A 20548-nucleotide genomic window follows, 5' to 3' on the forward strand; every position below is an offset into this window, starting at 1 on the left:
ACACACATCGTTCCCCCCTCCAACTGCTGCAAAGCGGGGAAGAGCACACAAAGTCAGAGCCACAACACAGCACTGCAAGGAAACTTCTCAAGGCAGAAGGCAGAACAGGCCCTCGCTCGGCAGACCTGCCTTTGCAGGCCTTGGATGCAAGCCGCAGACTGGGCGTGTAATTTCACACTCCGACCCTGGACAGCAAGAGCGATCAGTCGGCTCTAATAGCATTAAGTCAGTGGACGTGCTGCCGCTTGGCTGTGCCTTTGAAGGGTTCCACTGGTGCCTCAGATAATGTACCTACATTTCAAACAAATAAAAAGCAGCAGAATTCATCTTGGGCTTATCAACCCTAGCAGACCCAGCTCTGGGGAGGAGATGATGTGCACGAGACAGAGAATCCAAGAGGCAGGAGTGATCACCCCCAGCAAGCAACACCCTCTCCCATTTTATTTTGTAGGCAACCTGGCTTGGGTTGCAGAAGACTGAGAACCTACTCTTGGGGAAAGGCCCCCTATTCACAAGTTAGGAAGCAGCTTTATCCCGAGTCAGACCATCGCTCCCTCCAGCTCAGTATGGTCTGCACTGACTGGCAGCAGCTCTACGACGTTTCTGGCAGGAGTCTTTCCCAGCCTTGCTGGGAGATGCTGCCAGGGACTGAACCTGGGAGCTTCTGCACACAAGCAGATGCCCTGCTACTGAGGTGCAACCCCATCCCTAAGGTGAATAGCTCACAGCAGGCCACATTCACAGGTCCCAATGCAAAAAGTGGGGGGACCCTGCTGAGTCAAGGGCGCAATTCGTGTCTGCCGGCCATTGTGCTGCTCTTGCGGAAGCAAGGCATGGCGCAATGTTGTTAGATGCACAGAAGGCAGCAAAGCAATCATCAAAATAAAGGAACCTGGTTTTGTATCGTAGCAACCTGCGAGATACGGAGAGCTTTGGGAAGTGATTTTGGTCTCCAGTCAGTTCTTAAGAGAAACCAATTGGACTGGATTATAAACAACGCAGGATAATATTCTCTCCAGGGACCCACCCCCTTCCCTCTCCTTCGTCGACTCCCAGGCTGATCCAATGGAGGCTCCTTTAAAGCAAGCAGACCCGTCCACCCAGCTCCAAAACGGGGGGGGGGGTAGAATAACTCTATGCAAATCATGTATCATTGGCTGCATTAAGAACTCCGCAATTCCCTCTTCAAACTCACTGCTAACATTAAATGCCCAAACCTACTATGGTTTTCATGGTGGAAGTATAGATATGCCTTTCAAATTCACACACACACAAAATTATATAACGGTAAATTCATTTTTGGAGGTGGGGGGGAGCGACAGAGCAACGCTTTGTCAATGGTTCAGTTTCCCTCGGAGGAAAAGGGAACAAATGTACTTTTTCTCCTTCACATATTCATGAGATGCCTTCCTCCCCTGAATGCTTCTCCTCTCGCTGTTCCAGGCACACCGCCAAAAGCAGCCTTTATCTAGCACTAGGCAGGAGAAAAACACGATACCATCACAAGTTTTCAGGAGTTTAACAAATCTTGGCTGTGGGGAGAGGGGTCCTTCAGGTTTTTAATAAAGCTCTGAACACAGAGAGGGAGTCAAAGGCTAAGGCCAACCTTCAGCACAGGAGGAGATGCTCCTTGGGATAGTGCACACAGGTGGTGTGTGTGTGTGTGTGTGTGTGTGTGTGTGTGTGTGTGTGTGTGCATACACACATATCCAAGTTAAGGGAGACAAATAGGAATTATCTTTCCTCGAAGAAAAACACTGATTGACGTGATGAAAGTCAACCAACGCCTGCATCCCACCCACCCACCCATTTTATGAGCACTAATTAAAGTCTTCAACTGGTCTGGGACCAAAACATCTCAGATCAGCATTCTTCACTGTAAGGCCTGGGGGCCAATGGTGGCCCCCCAGCAACCCTAAGCACTTGTTTATTGGGCCTGTGTGAAGCTTGGGCCAAAACTGGATACTCTCCACAGACCTCCCAGCACCAAGCGGAGACAACCCTTCTCACCATGCAGGATTGTGCTCTGCCCAGCAGCGGAGGTGAGGGGCTCCTTCCAAGGGCAACGGAAGCCTCTTGCGCCCCGGCGCCATCTTGGAAGGCAGGCCCCGAGGGCTGAGAAACACAGCCCTCTCCAGCGCTTTCCACGCAGAGCTCTTAAGAGGGGACGACATCTAGCCCTTCTGTTTTCAAATACTGCAAGACGCCTTTGATATATTCTAAGGTGGGGTCCAACTATATGAGTGGTAGGGTATCTTGCTTTGCATGCAGAACATCCCAGGTTCACTCCCTGGCAGCATCTCTAGGTCGGGCTGGGGGGAAACCCTGCCTGAATCCTTGGAGAGCCGCTGCCAGTCAGTGTAGACCAGGCCTGCTCAACTTTGCCCCCCCCCCACCAGCTGTTTTTGGACTACAATTCCAATAATCCCCAGCCACAGTGGCCTATAGGCAGGGATTAGGGGATTTGTAGGCCAAAATCTGAAGGAGGGTCAAAGTTGAACAGCCCTGGTCAGGCGCGTAACAATGATAGGGCAAGGGGAGACAGTTGTCTGGGGGCCCCACTGCCTGGAGGGGCACCCCAGGGGCACCTCATGTGACTCCCCATTGCCCCCTGCCCAGCCCCATAGCCTCTCAGCCACTTGCCCTCTTCGCGGTCTCTCCTGCTTGTTCTCCTGGCTGGCAATCCAGGCAGCAGCCCAGCTGCCAAGAGCTCCTTTTCTCCCGCCTCTCAGCTGATCGGCGGGTGGGCGGGGCTTCCAGGGAGGCCTCCGTGTAGGCCGCAGTGAAGCCTGAACTCGAGTAGGGCCCAAGCCAGCCAGGAAGGAGGAGGCAGCCAGAGTGTTCTCTGCAGCAGAAGACCCCTTGCTGCCCTGCTTAACCCAGACCAGCATTTGCCAGGGAGAGCGTGAACTCCTTTTTGTGGTTACTTTTCCCGCCCACCCACCCCATATATAGGGATCTGCTTGCCATAGGGCTTGGATATGGGGGGGGGGAGGGACCGAGAAGTCTCTGGATATTTATTTTGAAACAGCTTGGAAAATTTGCTGACTTAAAAAAAACTATCTAAAAAGTCCTATAAGTGGCTTGTTTCATGGCAGAAAATTGCAAAAACTTCTGGAACAGTATTTTATTAATTTTATTTATTCATTCATTCATTTATAAATGCACTTATGTTCAAGTTGTTTTGCAACCCAGAAGGTCTGAGTGAGAACTGTGAAGCATGTGTGGTGCTTTTATTTTATTTTTCTTGTGTGTGAACTGCTCCCCAATAACTTGCAGGGACTTCAGGGTAAATCTGGCCAACATGTGAATGCAGCACCTCCATTCCAGAGGAGATGTGTCTTAAAGGGCTTTAAAAGCCTCCTGTGAAAAACCTCCTGCAATCAAACTTGACTGAATTTGTTCAGAATTCTGGGAAAACAAACATAGGTTCACCCTGCATGGTTGAAAGTCTCCTTTGCTAATCTGCAGCGAGGGGCCCATTTTAATAATTCATCTTTCTAGTGTGTTCTAGGCATTAAAAGTAATACAAATGTATAGTACTCAATGTATATCACTATATATTGTGATGTGTGTGTGTGTATTCAGTGAAATGTATTTGCAGGCAGCATACTTATTTTGGAATATCAGACTTAAATCCTTGGGGGCCTGGGGTGTGCGGAGGCCCTGGACTTTGGGGGGGGGGCCATTTTAAAATCTTGTCTCTGGGCCCACTCCAACCTTGCTACGCCCCTGGCCCTGGTGTAGCCAGTACAGAGCAAGGTGTAGCCAGTACAGAGCTAGCCAGTACAGAGCAAAATGGACCAAAGGTCTGACTCGGGACAAAGCAGCTTCCTACGTCAACTATGAAAATCCTCCTGCCCTCTGCAGCTCCTAGGCAGTTCTCCTGGGGAGGAAAGCAAGCATGAACTTTCCCCTTGGCTAAGAAGGGCCTGCTATGGTTTGCATTGGCATGGGTGGCTACATGTAAGCATTGACACAATATTCCAATTAGGAGATGGGGCCGTAGGTCAGTGGTAGATCACCTGCTGGCATGCAGAAGCTCTCAGATTCACTCCCTGGCAGCATCTCCAGGTAGGGCTGGAAGGAACTCCTGCCAGCTACCTTGGAGAGCTGCTGCCAGTCAGTGTAGACCATGCTAAACAAGTTGGACCAAGGATCTGACTCAGTAGAAGACAGTTTCATATATGAGGAAGGGCTCCTAGCTCAAAAACAGAGCATCTGCTTGCATGAGGAAGGTCCCCGGTTCGTTCCCCAGCAGCATCTCCGGGGCCTCTGAAAGCAAACTGATAAACACAAAAAACTTCCACTCTTCCTCCATACAAAGATTCCCCCCACAGCATTGGGGTTCCGCCTCTGGCTTGTTGCAGCCTCTGAGGCTCAGAACCTAGCAAACAGCCACCTGTCCCCACGCCGGCCACCATCCTTTGGGAACTAGGGGTCCCCCCCATTTCTGGATTCCACTGTGGTTTATGGCAGAGGTTCCCAGCAGGGGGTTCTAATACTCCTGGGGGGACCTCAGAGCCCTCCTGCTTCCCCATGCTGCAATTGCTCTATGTGTTCCTCATCTGAGGATCGCCGGCTCGAAGATGATGCGTCCTCAGCAATGTGACCATTGTAGAAAGGGAGGAACTTGCTGTTCCTGATCGGCGGGCTGCGTGCTGAAGCTCAGCGTGCTCCTCCCTTCAGCCTGACTGAATTCAGGCCTCTCAGGTCAAGGATGGTTGTGTATTCCCCCATCGGCTTTGGGAACCGCAAAGCAAGGGGAATAAAAGCCAGGGCCAGCTGTTGGAGATACTGGCTTGATGGCATCTTTTTGTAGCAGAGGGGTGATTTCATTCTGCAAAGTCTCTGTAGGGGTGGTGGTGAGTGGAGGTGAGTAAGCAGGGTCAGTTGAGAATTCTAGTGCGTAGCCTATCCTAATAATTGCAAGAACCCATGAATCATCTGCAATTTCCTCCCAGGCTAGACAGTGAGGGGATAAGCCGGTACCGACTCGGGTAGGGCACGAAAAGTCATTGTTTCTTCCGAAAGGGAGACCGAGCATGTTGTTTTTGGAGTGGCGGCTTATGGTACTGGAATTGCTGCTTTCGTTCGTACTGTGGAATCTTTGGAAACAAAAGGAGCAATCAGAGAATGGACAGCGAGGATGAGGGAGCTGCCGTCACGGTGGGTTTGGGGTATTCTGTTGCCAAGGCCTGCATGGTTGTAGAAACTAGGGTATTGGAGGAAAACAAGCGGAGCCTCGGAGCCCAGTTCTTGCAAGCCTGTTTGGTAAAGTTGAGTCAGTGGCCACAAGTCTCTTCCATGTGCGTTTCCCCAAGGCAGAAGAACACACACTGACTGTGGCCATCCGTAGATGTAAGTTTGGAGGCACAGTGGGTACTCCTTTTAAGGGTCACTTTGGGGGCCATGCGCAGAACGGATCCCCGAAATGAGAAGGGTGGAGGCACCGAGGGAAAATAAAAACGCAAACGGAGAGAAGAAGAAACTCTGATAGGAAAGTCATTCAATGGGGGAAACTGGCATTCATTCCCTAAATGCCTGCCTACGGGCAGTAATCAGCTGGGTGAGGGATAACAAACTGAAATTGAATCCAAGCAAGACGGAGATGCTCATTGTGGAGGATTGGAATTAGAGGGATGAGTTTTCCTGCGCTGATGGGGTTACATTCTCCCAGAAGGAACAGGTACACAGCTTAGGAGTGCTCTTGGACCCAGGCCTCACCCTGCTATCTCAGGTGGAGGCTACGGCCAGGAGTGCTTTCCAGCAGCTTGGGCTGATTCGACCGCTGCGCCCATTCCTTGAAGAGAAGGATCTCAAAACAGTGGTGAATCAGCTGGTAACCTCCAGGCTTGACTATTGCAACGCGCTCTATGTGGGGCTGCCTTTGTACGTCGTTTGGAACCTTCAGTTAGTTCAAAACGCGGCAGCCAGACTGGTCTCTGGGGTAACCCAGAGAGACCATATGATGCCTGTTTTAAAAGAGTTGCACAGGCTGCCAATATGTTTCCGGGCAAAATAAATGTCGTTTATTACCATAAAAGCCCTGAACGGCTGAGGTCTGGGCTAACTTAGCGAGCGCCTTCTTCTGTTCGATCCCCATCACACGTTGAGGTCATCTGGAGAGGTCCGTCTTCAGTTACCACCAGCACATCTGGTGGCAACTCAGAACCAGGCCTTCTACGTAGCTGCTCCTGGCCTATGGAATGCACTCCCAGCAGGTATCCGTAGTTTAGGTTCTTTGTTGGCTTTCAAGAGAGCCCTAAAGACTGACTTGTTTGGCCTGGCCATCCAAGGTTTTTAAATGGTTTTTAAGTATTTTAATTGGTTTTAAGTGGTTCTAAATTGTTTCAAAATTGTTTTACATTGTTTGAAACAGTGCGATTTAAATGGTGCTTGTTTTTATATTTTAAACTTGTGCACCGCCCAGACCCATTGGATGGGGCAGTCTAGAAATGTAATTAGGGAGGGAGGAAGGGGGGAGTCGGTTGGTTAGTTAGTTAAATGGATAAGCAGGAGAAGTTAACGCAAAAACTTAACTGAACCCTTTTTCTTTTTCCTCCCCCCCCCCACTTTTTTTTTTGGAAGCTTGGAACGACCCGAGAGGTGTCTATCTGTCCTCTGACGAAGAAAGACAAAGGACCAGAAGGCACGCGCAAACACATAGGGGGATAGGGGGCAGGGCTCCAGCCTGAATTCAGAAGCTTGGGACGTTCCGAGATGGTCTATGCACAGGCGCAAAGCCCTATGGTGTAAAAGCAGGGATCCTCAACGTTGGGCCCCCAGATGTTCTTGGACTTCAACTCCCACAATCCCCAGGACCGGTGGCCTTTGGCTGGGGATTATGGGAGTTGGTCCAAGAACATCTGGGGGCCCAACGTTGAGGATCCCTGGTGTAAGGCACCGAAGCCCACACAGAAGAATCTAAGTTCCAGAGTACCCAGCCAGTTTCCTTCTCTTTACCCCACCCTCACCCCCACCCCTGAGAAATTCTGCTGGAATAGGCACAAGTAAGCAGTCCTCACTATGTGGACACAAAAACCTCTGGCACATTTGCCGTTAAACCTGCCCTATAATTAGACAACAAGCAGCACACACGCAGGGGTTTCCACGGCTGGTGTGGAGAGGTTAATCAGGCGGCTGGGCTCTCAAGAGGTTTGAGTGCCCCCTTCTCTGGGCTGAAACCCCCCATGTCTGCCCAGGGGGCCGCTTTGCGAGAGTGGCCCGGCCCCGCTCACTGCTCCTCGCCTCATCCTCTCCCCAGTCACGGTGCTCAATCACTTGCCAGCTAATTGTCTCCACTCATGTGTGCAAACTAACCGTTCGGTGGGAAATGCCACAGAATGTTAATTTCATTTGGAAACTGGGTAACTGCAAAGTGCTTTTACTGAAGGAGGAGGAAAAGAATGATATGAAATAAGCATTATATGAATAGCACCATTTGCAATTACGACCACAATCCCAACCCAACCGGTGAGTGGCTGTGAGTCGTGGGGTGTGTGTGTGTGTTTTTAAAGAAAAAAATTATTCAACCACTTTCAAGATAGTGACACTCCACCCACCCCTTTCCCCTCATTGTGGCAATTAAGGTAATGCAGCACAATTACATCCACACAGGCCTCACTTCAGCAAAACAAATCCAGCAGAAAAGGGCTGCCAATTGCTCTGATCTAAGATGACAGCAAATGACGAGGCTGGCAAACTTTCGAAAGCCTTGTCAAGTCTGAGGGAGAATGGACGGAGAAGGATTTCATTTATTTTACTTCATTCATTTCTGAACCACCTTTAACCAGGTCTCAAGGTGGTTCGGGACTCATTAAAACATTTATTAACCTTAAAACCAACAGTTAAAGCAGATAAAATGTAAAACCACTTTTTAAAAAGTCAACGGAAAGCTTGACTGAACAGGGATATCTTTGGTGCTCTTCTCAAGACCGCCCAAGATGGCGCAACTCCAACTTCAACAGGGAGTGCATTAGAAACATAGGAAGCTGCCTTATACCAAGTCAGACCACTGGTCATTCCAACTCAGTACCACCTACACGGACTGGCAGCGGCTATCCTGTTTCAAGCAGGCATCTTTCCCAGCCGTACCTGGAGATGCTGCCAGGTAACAAACCTGAGACAGCCTTCTGCATACAAGGAGATGCTGTATGGCTGAGCTATTGTCCCGTCCCCTAAGAGCAATATTTAACAGCAATCGCATGTCCTGTCCCATCCAAATGCAAACCAAGGAAGACCCTGCTTAGCAAAGAGGGCAAGTCATGCTCGCTACCACAAGATCAGCTTTCCTCCCCAGAGAGCAGGTTCCACAGGCCCAGGGCAAGTACAGAAAAGGTCCATCAGACAAGCCAGTTATAACCACAAATGAACCTTCTCCGGATAGCTTAATAGGCGGCAGAGTTCATAACAAAGAAAGCGTTCTCTGAGAAACACTGGGCTCAGGCTGTTAAGGGCTTTATAGGTAACCACCAACACTTTGTATTTTGCCCAGAAACATATGTTCTGACAGGCTATTGTAAGGTGTTTCCTTTCCACCAGATACGGTGATGGTACAGTCCCAACACAACCACCGGGCTCTGTGGTCACCACGAGTCGACACCGATTCGACGGCACTACTTTACGTTAGGGTCCCAACATCCAGTCGAAATAAAAATTCCCATCTTGGAATTTTAAAAACACAGGTAGGCGTGTTGGTCCACTATTTATTTATTTAACATATAAACAAACTAGAAAAAGATCCAAAAGTTAACAGGCTCCACAACAGAGAGAGAGAGAGTGCAAAACGACACGTTCCCATTTTGGGCTCTGCACCTCTCAGAATGAATCCCCGCATGGGAAGGGGTGGCCGAGCACGTCAACGAGAAGCAACAGACCCTTCCAAAGAGAAAGGCAAAGCAAGTCGGAGATATTCCGAACGAGCGAAACACTTTGATCTTCCTGGATAACAACCCAGAAGGGTTCATGCTTTGCCTTCAGACTCTCATCAATGTAAGAGAAACATCACAATTCAATTCAGGGAAGCCGCCGAGGAGCAGGCCAGGCAGCACCTGCTTGGGACCTTCTCCTCCTGCTGCAGGGCAAAAGGCGGCTTGCTGATGCAACACCAGCATCTCAGAAAGCTGTAAGGAGAGCTGGCGATAGTCTTACAGTCTAGCCTGGAGGCAACAGACAGAAGTACGGTGGCGAGGTCAGTGTCTGAATGGGAGGAAAACAACATTCCTAGTGGGCCCTGCCTCTCTCCAGGGCATCAAGACAGACAATGAACCCCAGAGAATCCATGAATCAGAAACCCTCTGACAAGCGGAGGCCAGGGAGTGGCCCAGCTAGACCAAGTCCAGGGCCAGAGGATTCTCTCCATGGGGCCATCCCAACATGGCCCAGGGTGCAACCGAGAGAGAAACAATGCTACCGTATTTACCTGAACCCAAGGCAAGGTTTTCTCCAAGTTCTTTGATGTTAGGAGCTGGGTGGGCTGTCTTAAACCCAGAGACCTCTTCCTTTTGGGCAAACCCAGATAGAATTTGGATTTCGTCCACATTTTTAAGGGGGCCGTCCTAAACACAGAGTGGTCCTCTATTCTGGTCCATGCGGTGTGTTTTCTCCAAGGTCACTAGAAGCTGCATCTTGGCATCTCCAGCCGCCCAATGTGCCTAATTTGGGACATGCCAGAACCCAGAGGGGAGAGACAAGCGATCTCAGGAAGAGCAGAGAGGTGGTGCCATGGGAGGAAAGGACCAAAGGGCACTGACCCACCCCTTGGCTACAGTCACAGAGATGCCTCTGCTCCGAACAGAAGTCAAGGCCCAGGAGTGTGAATCGCTAACTCCTACATCCAGCATTTTATGCAGGGCAGTGATCTTCACTATCTTTCAAGCAGCGGGGAAAACCTTCAGTGTGAAAGCCCCTTCCCACTGTGCTGGCCTCTGCAGAGCACTGCACTTGCCTCCGTGCTGGGAGGATCCTTTAAGAGAGAGATGGAGCCCTCTCTTAAGAGCTCTGGGAGGAAAGCACCGGGAAGGGCTGCATGTCCCAAGTTCAAGCCCTGGCAGCATCTCCAGGTAGGCCTGGGAGAGACTCCTGCCTGGAACTTTGAAGAGCAGCTGCCAGTCAGTGCAGACAACCCTGAGTTAGATGGACAAAAGATCTGACTCGGGAGACAGCTGCTTTGGGGCTCACCTGAGCTCGGGGCTTTCAGGAGTGAGTGCTGCAGAGCTGGGGCGTAGTTTGCTGCATATGTGCCACTGGCTACAGCGCATCCGATCTGCACGCCCTTCCTTGTTCTGTTGTGGCAATCCTGCCAAGAATATTCTCCAACACACACACGCACACACACACACAAACACAAACACACACAGGCCCTCAATGAGGCAGAATCAATCAGGCAAACGTATTCAAGGCTGCACACCAATTAGGATTTCTTTTTAAAAGTTGATTAGTCAGAGCATATTATCGAAACCTGGATACAAGTAGGTGTCTATTTGACGATACCAAGAGACACTGCAGGATAACTTATAATTTAACTCACAAAAGCTCCTTTGTTAGGAAGGCCTGTGTTTAATGTTTGCTTTTCCATTCTCTGCTACATTAAACAGCGAGCCCCAAAATGGCTTGCCGGGGATTTGGGGTCGGAGTGTGCTTGTACAACTGATTTAGGAACATAGGAAGCTGACGTCTGCTGAATCAGACCCTTGATCCATCTAGCTCAGGACTGACTCTACACTGACTGGCAGCGTCTGTCCAAGATCTCCAAGAGATGCCACCAGCGATTGAACCAGGGACCTTCTGCGTGAAAGCATGAAGATCATCTTGCACTAAGCTGTAAGATACTCCCAGCCCCTAAAGGGAGTATCTTACAGCAGACAGTGCTCACACGTAGTCTCTCATCCAAATGCAAACCGAGCCAGACCCTGCTTTGCAAAGGGGTCGATTCATGCTTGCGACCTCAAGACCAGCTCTCCTCCTACAACTTTTAATGGGCAGGCTCATTTGCAGGCCCAGGACAGCTAACAAACAAGCCAGATCTGCTCATTGCAGTCCAACTTCAAGATCTTGGTTATCTTATACAGAGCGCGCACACACACACTGTTGTGGTGCTGCTGTTACCCAATTCTCTGCCCCCAAAAGTTACAGACCACCACCCCAAACCCGCTTAATTTCTTTAAATGAACTCTTAAAAGACATTTCTGTTCTGCTTGGCTTTAAACTGATTTTGGAGGTTGCTGTGTGTTTTGAAGGTTTTTAGGTGACTCTCTGGGCTGGTTTTAACGATTTAGACTGGTTTTGTTGTTGTTTCTGTGCTGTGTATATTTTTCTTTTAAACTAGAGTTCATTTTAGTGTTCCATCTGTTTTTTTGTTCACCATTTTGAGAACCGATTCAAAAACAAACAAACCACCTAATCTGTACATATTGTGATTAAATGAAAGTAAACTTGTGTCAATGAAAAGGTAAAGGTAAATTGTGCCGTCAAGTCGATTTCGATTCCTGGTGCCCACAGAGCCCTGTGGTTTTCTTTGATAGAATGCAGGAGGAGTTTGCCATTGCCTCCTCCCGCGCAGTATGAGCTGATGCCTTTCAGCATCTTCCTATATCGCTGCTGCCAGATATTGTACCAGCGGGGATTCGAACCGGCAACCTTCTGCTTCTTACTCAGGCATTTCCCTGTGCGCCACTTAAGGTGGCTGTAGCCAGGGATAAATTCCAGGACAGACTTAATGCTGCCAATAAGTTAACCCAGTGTAATGTAAAGGTAAGATGTGGCGTTGAGTCGGTGTCGACTCCTGGCGCCCACAGAGCCCTGTGGTTATCTCTGGTAGAATACAGGAGGGGTTGACCATTGCCTCCTCCCACGCAGTATGGGATGATGATGCCTTTCAGCATCTTCCTATATCGCTGCTGCCTGATAGAGGTGTTCCTGGGAAATATACCAGCGGGGATTTGAACTGGCAACCTCTGGCTTGCTAGTCAAGTCATTTCCCCACTGCGCCATTAGGTGGCTTAACGAATAGAATATTGGAGTAGGACTGGGGAGGTCTGAGTTCAAATCTCCATTCTGCCATGCCAGTCACTGGGTGGCTCTGGGCCAGTCACTTAAACTCTCAGCCTAACCTATTCCACAGGGTTGTGAGAATAAAACCAACTATGTATACCGCCAGGATCATAGGAACCTGCCTTATACCAAGCACTTCATCTCCACGCAAGAGGCAAAGACTCTACTTTCTAGGCACACGACTGAGCACTCCCTCCAAATGAGACCACAAGCCAGGCCCACAAAGTTTGGGCACTGGTACCATCTTACGGGACGAATATGCATAGTGATTTTTGCCAACGTCCACTCTCTGGGAGACGGAAAACAGGCAAGAGCATGGTCACACTTACACGGTCTGTGTGCTATCACCTCTTCAGCATCTCTACCCCCAAATGATCACGGTCAATTTGCAGTCGTTTTTGCACCAAGGAAAAGGTTAGGGCTGGAGTTACGGTGACCATCAACCAATGGTTGAACTCTCTACGAAGTGATCTTTGGAGGACATCCCTGTCCATTTCCAGTCTTCTGACAAGATCAATCACATTTTGAAGTAATGTTTGTGTTGTTCAAACTTTTCAAAGCGTAAAAAAACCCCAACAACCCTACAAACCACCTGTTTTCCCAAAATCACTGCCCAGAGTGGTACAGAAATGTAATCCTATATATATAATAAAGAGCTTGGCATGCGTCCGTGTCTCCCTCGGCTGTTCTGGGCATGCGCGGAGCGCATGCCCAGAACACGCCGAGGGAGACACGACCGCCCGGACCAGGCGGCCATTATGGATGGGAGAAGGAGAAGTGGCGGCCGAGGAGAAGTGGCCACCACGAAGCCGGGCGGGGGGAAGAGGTGGTGGGGGAAGCTGGCGGAGGCGCTGCCGAGGCGGCGGCGGAGCCATGGCCGAGGCCTGGCTGCGCCGCCGAAGCCAGTCGGGGGGAAGAGGCGGCGGGAGAAGCCGGCCGAGGTGGTGGCAGAGCCACCGCCGAGGCCTGGCGGCGCTGCCGAAGCCGGGTGTGTGGAAGACCTTGGGGCCCTTGCCCGACCGGGGAGACCGGCCGCAGCATGGAGGCTGGCGGCGGCAGGAGGGGGAATGGCGGCGGGGGGCCCGGAGCGCACAACTCTCCTAGCGCCCGTTGTTTAACGGGCCTAAAATAACTAGTAAATAAATAAAGTTAGACGGATCCATATCAGGCCAAGTGCCGCTGTTAGAGCAACAGCAGCAGCAGACAGACCAGGCATCTGAGAAGTGGAGAGGAGCGGGGGAAACTTGCCTTTGGATTCTCCAAGAATGCTCCACTAGGCCTCATTTTCTGCAGCAAGCACAGAACAAGTCCAGGCGAACTCTCCTCCATGCCAGCCTGCGATCTACCCAGCAGCCAGCCCATAAATAATGGAAGAGCCTTTATCAAACATTAATAGTTATGGACAACGCTATGAACACCACAGGCGGATGATTTAGATAAACAAATTGTGCTTGGTGGCTGCTTTCTCTCCCCAGAAACCCCAAATTCCAAGGTATCTTCCTCGAACAAATGTTTGCCCGCACAAATGAGAAGTTCAAGATGCCAAGGCAGTTCATCAACACCCGCCCACCTATCATTTTTGGAATGGCGCCGGAGACAAAGAGAAGAGCCGTGCATATAAAAAGCCTGGGAGATCAGAAGTAAAGAGCGAGCTGGCCTTGTGGCAGCAAGCATGAGTTGTCCCCTTTGCTAAACAGGGTCTACCCTGGTTTGCATTTGAATGGGAGACTAAATGTGTGAGCATGGGGAGATCTTCCCCTCAGGGGGTGGGGCTGCTCTGGGAAGAGCACCTGCCGGCTTGCAAGCAGAAGGCTCCAAGTTGGCAGCATCACCAGACAGCACTGAGAGAGACTCCTGCCTGCAACCTTGAAGAAGCCGCTGCCAGCCTGGGTAGGCAATACAGAACTAGATGGACCATGGGACTGACTCCAATTTATGGCTGCTTCCTATGTTCCTAAAAATGGGAGCATGGACATTATAGCACTGCAAGTGGGCACCTGTAGATAATTGCAGGTGTGGAAGAAACAAGGGGAAAGGACTCCTTTTGATGCCACTTCCAATGACTTATCCTTCTTCTTCCCCTTCGATAATAGATCCATACCTGGAATGTGGGGGAAGAACCTGGGCTCCAAAGCTCCCTGTCCCTAAACATTGGGGAGGCCAGTCAAAAGCCTGTGCTCCCACAGCCAATCCAAAAAGAAAGGGGGGAGCTGAAGCAACCGCTGGATGTGGGGCAAGAATGCCTGAAAAAACCACTGCAGTCAGGGCGAGAGAGAGGAGAGCGGATCTCGGGGTAGTGATCACGAAATGTCCCTTTTGCTAAGAAGGGTCTGTCCTGGCTTGCATTTATATGGGAGACTGCCTGTCTACTTTGCATTTCCGTTTAGCTTATGAGCTCCTGGGGGACAGGAAGCAGCTTTATTATTTATTTATTTATCAAATTTATTTATTTATTTATTCATCAAATTTGTATACCACCCCAAACATTCATCTCTGGGCAGTTTATTATTCATTCTTCTATGTAAACCGCTTTGACTTTTGTTGAAAGGCGGTATCTAAATAATGGCACAGCGGGGAAATGACTTGACTAGCAAGCCAGAGGTTGCCGGTTCAAATCCCTGCTGGTACTATATTGGCCGGCTGCGATATAGGAAGATGCTGAAAGGCATCATCTCAGATTGCGCGGGAGGAGGCAATGGGAAACCCCTCCTGTACTCTACCAAAGACAACCACAGGGCTCTGTGGGCGTTAGGAGTTGACACCGATTCAACGGCACACTTTATATATTAGGTAGTTGTCGTAGGATATCCCCCTAAGGGAATGGGGCCAGATCTCAGTGGAAAAGCATCCGCTGGCATGCAGAAGGTCTCAGGTTCACTCCCTGGCAGCATCTCCAGGTAGGACTGGGAAAGACTCCTGCCTGAAACCTTGGAGAGCTGCTGCCAGTCAGTGTAGACACTGCTGAGCGTGATGGACCAATGGACTGACTCAGTATACGGCAGCTTCCTATGCTTGCCCTGGGCAGGGTGACAAGCTCAGGGACCCTGCGGCAAAGAGTTTGCCATCTCCAAGCCAAGCCCTTTCTCCGTCCCTTGGTTTTGATGGAGGTTAAGGGGGAAGCCTGGCCTCCCTTTGCCTCTGAAAACACTGCAGGTGGGAAGAGGGAAGCTGGACCTTGCCTTCCTGGGGGCTTACTTCTTGCTCAGACAACGCTACTCTTCCACACACACCCAGTGCGTTTCGAGCTCAAGCCAACTTGCTACACAACCTGCCGCTACCAGGGATATGCTTACCCACGCAACCACGCCACACATGGTCAGTCCTGGGCAAAGACAGGAAATCGACATGACCTCCTGCTACGTTTCTGCAAAGACAGAAGCTCTCTACCACCTTCGCCTGCCTTCCTCTCATGTAGGCTCCTGGAACAGAACAAGTGTTTCAGCTCAAGTTACATTCCACACGTCAAGAAGGATGTCAAACACAGACATTTTATATTTCAAAAGAGGAAACTTCTCCAAAATGAGGAGTATGGTGAAAAGAAAGCTGAGGGGGGAAATCAGGAGAGTCACTTCGCTCCAGAGTGCATGGCGTTTACTCAAAACCACAATACTAGAAGCCCAGTTAGTTTGTATACCCAAAAGGAGGAAAGGTACCACTAAGTCCAGGAGGATGCCAGCATGGCTAACGGGTACCGTCAAGGAAGCCATAAAAGGGAAGAAGACTTCCTTCCGAAATTGGAAGGCCTGTCCAAACGAAGAGAACAGAAAGGAACACAAACTCTGGCAAAAGAAATGCAAGGTGACAATAAGGGAGGCAAAAAGAGAGTCTGAGGAACATTTAGCCAAAAGTATCAAGGGGAATAACAAAAACTTCTTTAAGTACATCAGAAGCAGGAAACCTGCCAGGGAGGTGCTTGGGCCATTAGACAATGAGGGAGTGAAAGGGATTATTAAGGAGGATATGGAGGTTGCAGAGAAACTGAATGAGTTCTTTGCGTCTGTCTTCACGGCAGAGGATACTGAGCATATACCTGTTCCTGAACCAGGCTTTTTAGGGATGGAGGCTAGAGAGCTGAGTCTGATAGAAGTGACAAGGGATGATGTGCTAAACTGTCTAGAAAAACTGAAAGCTAACAAATCACCAGGGCCGGATGGCATCCATCCAAGAGTCCTCAAGGAACTCAAATGGTGTGGAGAAAGTGGAGAGAGAGAGATTCTTTTCCCTCTCACACAACACGAGAACCAGTGGTCACTCCATGAAATTGATTGCCAGGAGGTCTAGGACCAACAAACGGAAGTACTTTTTCACACAACGCGTGATCCACTTGTGGAACTCTCTGCCACAGGATGTGGTGACAGCCAACAACCTGGATGGCTTTAAGAGGGGTTTGGATGACTTCATGGAGGAGAGGTCTATCAATGGCTACTAGTCAGAGGGCTGTGGGCCACCTCCAGCCTCAAGGGTGTGCCTCTGAGTACCAGTTGCAGGGGAGCAATGGCAGGAGAGAGGGCATGCCCTCAACTCCTGCCTGTGGCTTCCAGCGGCATCTGGTGGGCCACTGTGCGAAACAGGATGCTGGACTAGATGGGCCTTGAGCCTGATCCAGCAGGGCTGTTCTTATGTTCTTATGTTCTTAAGAAACTAGTTTGATGGTGTTATGCGATGCCGGATTTAGAAGCCGCACCCATTCCCGAGAATGCCAGCTTTCACAAAGGATGAGCATGTTTCTAGTCCTCAAGGGTAGACTGCGAAATCACAGTAGAGGAGCAAAGTCTGAAAACAAGGCTCTGCCTGGTTACTGCCGTTAGCCTAATCTCTTGGCCAGGACTGAAGCGTCCCATTCAGAATTCCCTCTAACAGGGAATTCCAGGTGTTTTTGACAACTCCTCCCAGCATCCCCAACAGTGATGGCCTTTGGCTGGGAGTGATGGGAGTTGTAGTCAACATCTGGGATTCCCTGTAGGAGGAAACACTGGCCCCATAGCTTGCGCATTCAAGTTTACTTAATCTTTGAAGGTGCTTCAAAGATCTCTGGTGCACTTCCACAAGGTTCCAAAACCCGTAACGAAAACAAAGGAAGATTTAAAAGCAACCAATATTTAATGGGTGCTGCACACAGCCCCAATAAGTGTGGATCCTGCCTCCACTTAAGAATCAATTTGGGGGTTGCTTAGCTGAATCCTAACTCTTGATGGATCACGGATGCAGAGATTAAGTTTTAATTCCGAAAGCGCTCATGCAACCTCCAGCACGGCGGCCGTCAAGCAAGGAAATGTGGCGACCCACGGAGTGTGCGCAAAAACGGAAACTTTCAAGACAACGCCGTTTGAGCGTCACGGTCCAAGTCCTGTAATCTAATTAACACTCGGTACGAATACAACCGTTCTCGTCTTCTTGCAAACCTCTGCCAGTATTGACAATGTACTAAACATATATTTCCGGATCATGGAACAGACCTTGGCAAGTTTTAAAAACAGCGACATTTCATACCGGTACTTCCACGGAAGACAATTGCTTGGCTGCGTGTTAGAGCCCAGACTCTGCCCTGACATCAAGCTTTCGCTTCTCTGACGTTTTCCACCTTCTGTCCCGAGTCTGTTTTTATTTCCACGCCAGTGAATCCAAAGCTGAGTCAGCAGCCGGACTCCTATAATAAGAACTGTCATCTGAGATTCACCACTTCCATTCCACACTCTGGGCAAAAGCACATAGATCTTATGCCACTGGTATAGATTCCATCTGATGAAGTGGACACTGGGCTTATGGAAGCCGCTGCCACGATAAATCGGAGTCTTTAAAAGGCCACAAAAATCTGTTACTAGCACGGGCGGAGAGAGACACGTAAGGAAAACGTAGCAAATCTGTGCATTGTCGTCTGATGCGTGAAGGTTGGAGAACTGAAGAATCCTGAGCATGTTCAGATAAATATCTAAAAGCTTTAGGTCGCATGGAACCATCGCAGAGAAAATGCTATGGATTTTGAAAACACAACGGGCCATAACATACTTGTTTGGTAGTCGCAATGCAGGAGCGCTAGTCTTGTGACAGCACGTATGAATTGCCCCCTTTGCTGAGCAGGGTCCACCCTGGTTTGCAGTTGAATGGGAGATGACATGTGTGAGCACTGGAAGATATTCCCCTTAGGGGATGGGGCCATTCTAGGAAGAGCATCTTCATGCCTGCATGCAGGCAGAAAAGCTCCCTCCATGGCAGCATCTCCAAGACAGGGCTGAGAGAGACTCCTGCCTGTAACCTTGGTGAAGCCGCTGCCAGTCTGGGTAGACAATACTGAGCTAGATGGACCAAGGGACTGACTCAATAGAAGGCAGCTTCCCATGTTCTGAAGTTAAGATAAGAAATTGTTCCAACATTCTGCCACTGTAAGCCCTGACCATTCAATGAGTCATAAAATCAAAACGGTCTAGCAAATCTGGATGATAGCATGCTGACATCCACCAGCTGACAAGAGACACCACCTCTCCCAACTTGGTACGGATCTGATACAAAAGGGCTGCGTTCAATCAACTGAAAAACAGACCCTTCCACTCTAGAAAACAAGTGTTTGCTATGCTTTTTTAAAAGCAGGTAACTTTTTTTTTAAATGTCCCTTTAAATGTAGGCAGGTGTTTTTGTTTGTGTTTTTAATTCAAGCGTATACTAAAGAGGGGTATGCAAACTTGGCCCTCCAACTGTTGCTGGACTACAACTCCCATCATCCACTGTCACAAGAAAGGGATGATGATGGGAGCTGTAGTTCAACAACAGAGGACCAAATCTTCCCAACCCTGAGCTAAAGCATAAACCTAGGTTGTTGGGGGTGGGGGGTGGGGATGTCAAATATTTCCCGAGTTATTAGCCTCTCAAATCCCCAAAATAATGGGGTAAAAGCAACTCATTGCTGACTTGATCCAGTGGGGATTCTGAAGGCAAAACTGGGAGGGCCGAGTCCAGGAAAACGTACAACTGACCTATGGAATTCTCTGCCACAAGACGTGGTGACAGCCTACAGACTGGATGGCTTTAAGAGGGGCTTAGACAAATTCACGAAGGACACGTTTATCGACGGCTACTAGTCTGGTGGTTCTAGGCCACCTCCAGCCTCAGAGGCAAGATGCCTCTGAGTACCAGCTGCAGGGGAGTAACAGCAGGAGAGAGGGCATGCCTTCACCTCTTGCCTGTGGGCTCCCCAGAGGCATCTGGTGGGCTAACGTGTGAAACAGGATGCTGGACTAGATGGGCTTCCTTGGGCCTGACCCAGCAGGGCCGTTCTTATGTTATGTTGAAATGACTTCCTAGTTCTGAACGCAGAATAATCAAATCTTTATTGTTAAAATCGTAGACACAGAATAAGAAGACTCTAAGAGCACTTGGGCACATTCATCCTTAAACAGGGTCCCTTTCCTCACTTTCACCTTCATGGGCTTCCTTTCCTCCCTCCACAGAGGTGGTGCCAAGTGACCTTGTAAGGGCAGGGAAATAGGAGTGAGAAGGAAATGCAAAGTGGCCAGGGTTCTTGCAAAAGCACGCAAGGCAAGGTAGCGCTGAACATCAGTTTTCCACATCAGCTTTGTACTACCTAGGAATATGGAGGCTCCACTTAGCCAGCAGGGGTGAAAGCTACTGACAAGCGTCTCTTTCCCACAATACCAAATCAGATTTTCCTTTCTGAAAAGCCTGCAAATTCAAGCATCCAAAAGCCTTCGGTTTAAGAAGTTAAGGTGCTTCAAATTTTCACTCTTGTACAGTCTTGAATAGCCTCCTTAAGTGGCGCAGCGGGGAAATGCTTGGCTAACAAGCAGAAGGCTGCCAGTTTGGATCCCCGCTGGTACTATATTGGGCCGCAGCGATATAGGAAGATGATGAAAGGCATCCTCTCATACTGCGCGGGAGGAGGCAATGGTCAACCCCTCCTGTATTCTACCAAAGAAAATCAACTTGGCAGCACACTTTACCTTCACCTTACAGTCTTGTATACGAGGCTGATTTGGACATGAGATTCCACTCACCCACACTTTGCCTTGGTCTTTCAACTTGAGATTGGGCTGGGGGGAAGCATCCAAGCAGAAGTCCAACAGATGCAGCTTCCCCAATCACTCCCAATGAATTTCTGCCTGATTCATCTCCACAAGGCACAGTTCTTGCCCCAAATACTATGCACTATAGCAGAGCTTTGAGCCTTCACACAAATAGGCCTCATCTTTACTTGCAAGGAGACCCCTACCTTCCAAGTAGAACTTTCATTCTTACTCAACCTTAATGAGTACTCCTGAACTCACTCACAACAATCACAGCCTTCCTCATGAGTTTACACTCAAAATTATGAGTAGATCTCACTTGCAAGTAGATCTATTCTTGAGAGAACGCAACAGTTACCTTAAAAGTGCAGGACTATGTGTGAGTAAACCCCTTCACACTTCCACAAAAACCTTGCCTCCTTTCTTGCAAGTAGACCCTCCACCTTGTGTATGAGTAGGCCTTCCATTTCCCTCAGCAT

The 20548-nt window shown here is 49.4% G+C and overlaps 1 protein-coding gene across 10 annotated transcripts in view; it reads right to left on the reverse strand.

Annotated features, from left to right (window-relative positions):
* ASTN2 (astrotactin 2) overlaps positions 1–20548 on the reverse strand; it is a 582654-nt gene that overhangs the window by 350604 nt on the left and 211502 nt on the right. Inside the window, exon 1 of one of the 10 annotated variants that reach the window (XM_053281802.1) lies at positions 13303–13321. The exons of 8 other annotated variants lie outside the window; for them this stretch is intronic. The gene's annotated coding sequence lies outside the window, so the exon portion shown is untranslated. Of the gene's footprint in view, positions 1–2643; positions 2746–13302; positions 13322–20548 lie in introns of those variants that run through there. One more of the 10 variants, XM_053281801.1, reaches the window with a different exon arrangement.

This window comes from Hemicordylus capensis, chromosome 17 (assembly GCF_027244095.1).
Source record: "Hemicordylus capensis ecotype Gifberg chromosome 17, rHemCap1.1.pri, whole genome shotgun sequence".
In the NCBI taxonomy this organism is placed as follows: domain Eukaryota; kingdom Metazoa; phylum Chordata; class Lepidosauria; order Squamata; family Cordylidae; genus Hemicordylus; species Hemicordylus capensis.